The following is a 5,734-nucleotide window of genomic DNA, read 5'->3' as shown; positions in this document are numbered from 1 at the left end:
AATCAGTTAAATTGAGGTCTGGAGACGGCATGTCAGTAACTGCTAGTAGTTCTTTGTTTATTTATGTTATCTGAATTATCATTGTCATTTTTCCTAAGTTTCTTATGTTGCCTGTTCTAACATCGGACTCGGACCTCTTTTATACTGAGTTTTACTGTGCGTATTGGTGTATGTTTGATTATTCTACATTAATTGGCTAGAGGTGTAGGGAAGGGTTGAATTATTTTCGTTTCGGGGCTAGCTGAAACCTGCCTCCAGTTTCGGGTCTTTGTCCCTAAATAGAAGACCAATTTGTGGCCTTGGGCTGATTTCTGTTCTTTAGTTGATTACAGTATAACGAAATCAGAGATCAATATCAGTGGCGTAGCTAAGCCATTTCTACGTGTACGCCCGAAACTCTACAGGGGTCTGAGGGCCTCTTGGTAGTGGGTTTGATTGGGCGAAGCCCCGAGGAATTTAACAAGTTATGTCGAATGATATATTATTTCTGTCATTAAGAACTCAATAGCAACATATATATACTTTAAAACAGTCTAATTCATGAAGAGTTCCGTGGGACCCTAAGTTTCGCCAGTAATTGCTGCTTTCAGTGTAAAAGTGTAATCGTTGACTGCATAAAGTGAATCCCATTTATCAATCAAATACAGGATAAAAAAAAATCAAACGTTTTCTTTAGATCTTTTTTCTTGATCTTGAATATCAGCGCTACTGCCAAAATTTCATGACAATCTGTGAACGTTTATAAATTTATCATATAAAAAAATATAATCCCAGACCGTCTGTTAATTGTAATTGAAAATAAGACAAATCTGTCGGTCAGTATGATACTCAAAAATGAAGGAAATAAAATTATATACTTTTAAAATTTGGCTTCATAAATAAGTCGTGAAAAAAGCTTTTTGCAAAAGTTCCGTAAAAATTGGTTGAGGAGAAAAGCATGTAGAAAAGTCGGCCGTCCGTTCGGAAATACCTAACTTCAGTAGCTTTATGCATACGGGCCCGGACTATGACCGAAAATTAACACATACTACCATATGATACCATTCGATTAAAAAGTAAATTTCGTCACTTTTATCTTCAATTACAAGCCATCGAAGAATTAATTACAAGAATCGTGTGCTTCCAACCAGTTCTATTTAATTTGAGTATATCAAAATAATTTTTGTGCAAAATTCAAGTGTACGCCCGGGCGTTTTGACGTAAACGTAGCTACGCGCCTGTAATATATAGGGATATTGATCCGGTGGCGGCAGTGTTAACTAACTTCTTAAAAAGCTTTATATTTTAGAAGGTGGAAGACCTGGATGCTTTATACTTTGTACATAGATGCCTCATGTTATGAAGTTTCTGTTTTTCATATGTCCATTATCATTGACCTTGTTTTCATGGTTCAGTGACTACTTAAAAAAAGTGAAGTGTTTTTTATTAATGTTAATTTATCTCTTGTTATGAGTAATAGGATAACTATATTTAGTATGTGTGTACGTTGCAAGATTCTCGTGCCTGTCAGACAGTTTTCACTTGACCTCGACCTAATTTTATGGATCAGTGAACAAGAATACGTTTTGATGGACAAGTCCATATCTCAGATACTATAAGCAATAGGTCAAGTATATTTGGTGTATGGAAGGATTGTAATGTCCAACTGCCAGGTGCCATTTGACCTTGACTTCATGATTTTCATGCTTCTGTGGTCGAAGTTAAGTTTTTGTGTTTTGTCTTTTAATACTAAATGCAATAGGTCAACTATAGTTGGTGTATGGAAATGTTTTATGTTGTACATGTCAGTCTCGCAGGTTTTATTTTATCTTGACCTTATTTTCATGGTTCATTGCTCAGTGTTAAGTTTAATATGTATTTTGGTCTGTTTTTCTAACACTAAGATAAGCCATAGGTCAACTATATTTGTTGTATGGAAGGATTATAATTTATACATGTCTGACTGGCATGGTTCATCTGACCTTGACCTCATTCTCATAGTTCATTGTTCAATGTTTAGTTTTCTTGGTTAAGTCTGTTTCTTAGCAACTATCAGCAATAGGTCAACTATATTTAGTGTATTGAATGATTGTAACCTGTACATGTATTTTTCGTTTGGTTTATATGACCTTGACCTCATTTTCTTGGATCATGTTAAGATTGTGTGATAGTTGTAGTTAAGCTTTATATTTGGTATTTTCAACATAATATGAATGGTAAGTCAAGAAGGCAAGACATTTAGTTTGTTACGTTTCATTGCTCAGTGTTAGTTTTTATGTTTTTGTTCAGTGGTTCAAGTTAATGTGCTTTGTGTTTTTCTTAAACTATAAACAATAGGTCAACTATATTTGATGTATGGCATGGGTAACGTGTACTTGTCTGCCTGGCATTGTAATTTGACCTTGACCTCATTTTTATGGTTGATTGGTCAATATTTAGTTTTCATGGTTAAGTTCATTTCTAAGAAACTTTTAACCAATAAGTCAACTATTTTTGGTGAATGGAATAATTGTAAGGTGCTCATGTATTTTCTGGTTTGGTTTATTTGGCCTTGACCTCATTTACTTGGACCATGTTATGTTTATGTGATACTTGTAGTAAAGCTTTATATCTAGAACTAATATAAAATCAATGGTCAGTCAGTTGAGTCATTTCAGTGTGTATAAGTCTGTATATTCTTTGGTTTCTTTTAATTTCAGTGAGCTCAAATGGCTGCAAATACGTATACACAGTCAATTGTTGAGGGGGAGGACAGGGGGGTACCCTTCTCCCTTCTCCCACCCCTCTTCTCCTTTCTCCTACACCCATTCTCCTTTCTCCTATTAGAATAAAACATCTCCTTTTGAGATATTTTTTCTTGAAATATTAAAAAAAAATTTAAAAGGAGAGATATTTTATTTTTTCTCCTTTCTCCAACTTTTTCTCCTTTCTCCCAGCCTTCCTCTCCTTTCTCCTACCCCCTTTCTCCTTTCTCCCACCCACTTTCTCCTTTCTCCCTGTCTCTCTTACCCCTGTCCTCCCCCTCATTGTTTGAAATATTTCCCCCCTTTATGCTGATTTTTTTTTTCGGAGACAGGAACCAATGTCCAAATAACACACGTATTACAAGTTTTTTTCAGCAGCATTATTTTAAAAGAGAAATCTGTTTACAATGGATCAGCTGTGTAGTGTTTCTGTTTACAATGGATCAGCTGTGTAGTGTGAAGCTGCATATTATTGAGGGCCCTCATGGGGTTTTTGATTATGTGATTACTTGGCCGTTTTTTTAATGATTATTTGATTATTAAGCCAAATATTCATGATTATTTGATTACCTAGGACTGTATTTTTAGTTTATGATTATTTGATTACTAAAGATAAGCAAATATTTAATGATTATGTGATTATATTGGCAAAAAAATGGTGATTATGTGATTACTAGGACCCCCCCCCCCCCCCCCCCCCATGAGGGGCCTCATTATTTTAATATGCTTTGAATATTTGTAACCTTGCACAAGATTTACTCCTAATTTGTTTAGTGGAATCGTTGCAAGACTTATAAAACATTTTTTTTATGCCCCAACTACGATAGTAGAGGGGCATTATGTTTTCTGGTCTGTGCGTTCGTTCGTTCGTCTGTCCCGCTTCAGGTTAAAGTTTTTGGTCAAGGTAGTTTTTGATGAAGCTGCAGTCCAATCAACTTGTAACCTAATACACATGTTCCTTATGATATGATCTTTCTAATTTTAAAGCCAAATTAGACTTTTGACCCCAATTTCACGGTCTACTGAACATAAAAAATGGAAGTGCCAGTTTCAGGTTAAAGTTTTTGGTCAAGGTAGTTTTTGATGAAGTTGAAGTCCAATCTTGAAACTTTGTACACTGTTCCCTATGGTATGTTCTTTATAATTGTAATGCCAAATTAGATTTTTTATCCAATTTCACGGTCCATTGAACATGGAAAATGATAGACTCAAGTGGGGCATCCGTGTATTTTGGACATTCTTGTTTCATTATATGTCTGGCTGAATGCTCACCTTAAAAATATTTGGTTTTCCTGTACTATTTTTATCAGCATCAGGTTCCAAAAGGGATATCAATGCATGTGGGCTGTAGTTGTGTATGCCATTCCAGGCAGTCTTTTTATACCTTCATATAATCCAAATCCTCTTTCCACTGACAGAGCTACTAATTTCCTTTTTGAAATCATAAGGAAACATTTGTCAATATTGGCACAAATACCATGCGACATAATTATCTTGGAACCTCTAGCTTTATGTAGTGCTACCTTCTTGCACTTGTATTCATAAATTACTGGAATCATTATGAACATGTGAACTAAGCTTCCAGTTATTATGACCTTAACCTCTGGTAAGCTACCCCTAATAAAAGACTTTAACATGATACGGGACAAATGAACAGAATAACAGATGGAAGCATACCAGAAAACATAAGGTCTCCTGCTAATGTAGACATGAAGAAAGCAATGTGCAGTACTTGGTGTAGGATCCTTCAGAAGTTATGTATCAACAAACATAAGGTCTCCTGCTAATGTAGACATGAAGAAAGCAATGTGCAGTACTTGGTGTAGGATCCTTCAGAAGTTATGTATCAACAAACATAAGTTCCAAAATTTCATTTTCTTTTAAAACTCTGTCCATGTTGAATAGTTGTCTCATTGGCAATCGTACCACATCTTCATATTATGTTTTTAGAGAAAATATCAGCCTATTCAACACTACGAAATGACATAATTCTACCAGCAAAGTCATATACAGTTGATACATGTACATGTATTTAGGGACTTCTATCTGCCTTTTCTCATCATATCTATATTTGTATGCATTCAGAAACACAGTTTGGTTTCCTGGTTGTAACTACAATCCACTTCTCTTTTCACCACGAATATGACCTACCCAATTAAACTATTTACAGAGTTTGTAATAACATTAGCAACACGACTGGTGCCACATGTGGGGCAGGATCTGCTAACCCTTCCTGAGCATCTGAGATCACCCCCAGTTTTTGGTGGGGTTTCGTGCATTGCTTCTTTAGTTTTCTATGTTGTGTCATGTGTACTATTGTTTGTCAGTTTGTCTTTTTATTTCTAAGCCATGGCGTTTTCAGATTATTTTCAATCTACGAGTTTGACTGTCCCTCTGTTATCTTTCACCCCTCTTTTTTGGACTTACATTTAATCCTAAATATGTCAATATGATGTAAACAATGGTTGAAATCATTGCAACAGATTGTACAAACATTTGTAGTGTCAACCGTGTTACAGCTCATTTTGCTTAAATGAGAATAGCTTTTTGTGTCATACTGATATGTTTTCTCCTTGAGTATGGTTAAAAGATCATTGTGGAACATAGCTCATTCACTGTTTCAGAACCTAATGCATCTTGGGTAATATTTGCTTTATTTGCTAAAGCAAATACAACAAGAATGTGTCCCCAGTACACGGATGCCCCACTCGCACTATCATTTTCTATGTTCAGTGGACCGTGAAACTTGGGTAAAATCTCTAATCTGGCATAAAAATCAGAAAGATCATATCATAGAGAACATGTGTACTAAGTTTCAAGTTAATTGGACTTCAACTTCATCAAAAACTACCTTGACAAAAAACTTTAACCTGAAGTGGGACAGAAGGACGAACGAATGGACGAACAAACTGATGCACAGACCAGAAAACATAATGGCCCTCTACTATCGTAGGTGGGGCATAAAAACATTATGATTGGTTGATAACATTCTAAACAAAGAATATTCAACA

This window comes from Mytilus edulis, chromosome 4 (genome assembly GCF_963676685.1).
Source record: "Mytilus edulis chromosome 4, xbMytEdul2.2, whole genome shotgun sequence".
Classification (NCBI taxonomy): Eukaryota; Metazoa; Mollusca; class Bivalvia; order Mytilida; family Mytilidae; genus Mytilus; species Mytilus edulis.
The sequence above is the reverse complement of the archived record's forward strand: the minus strand, read 5'-3'. Positions refer to the sequence as shown.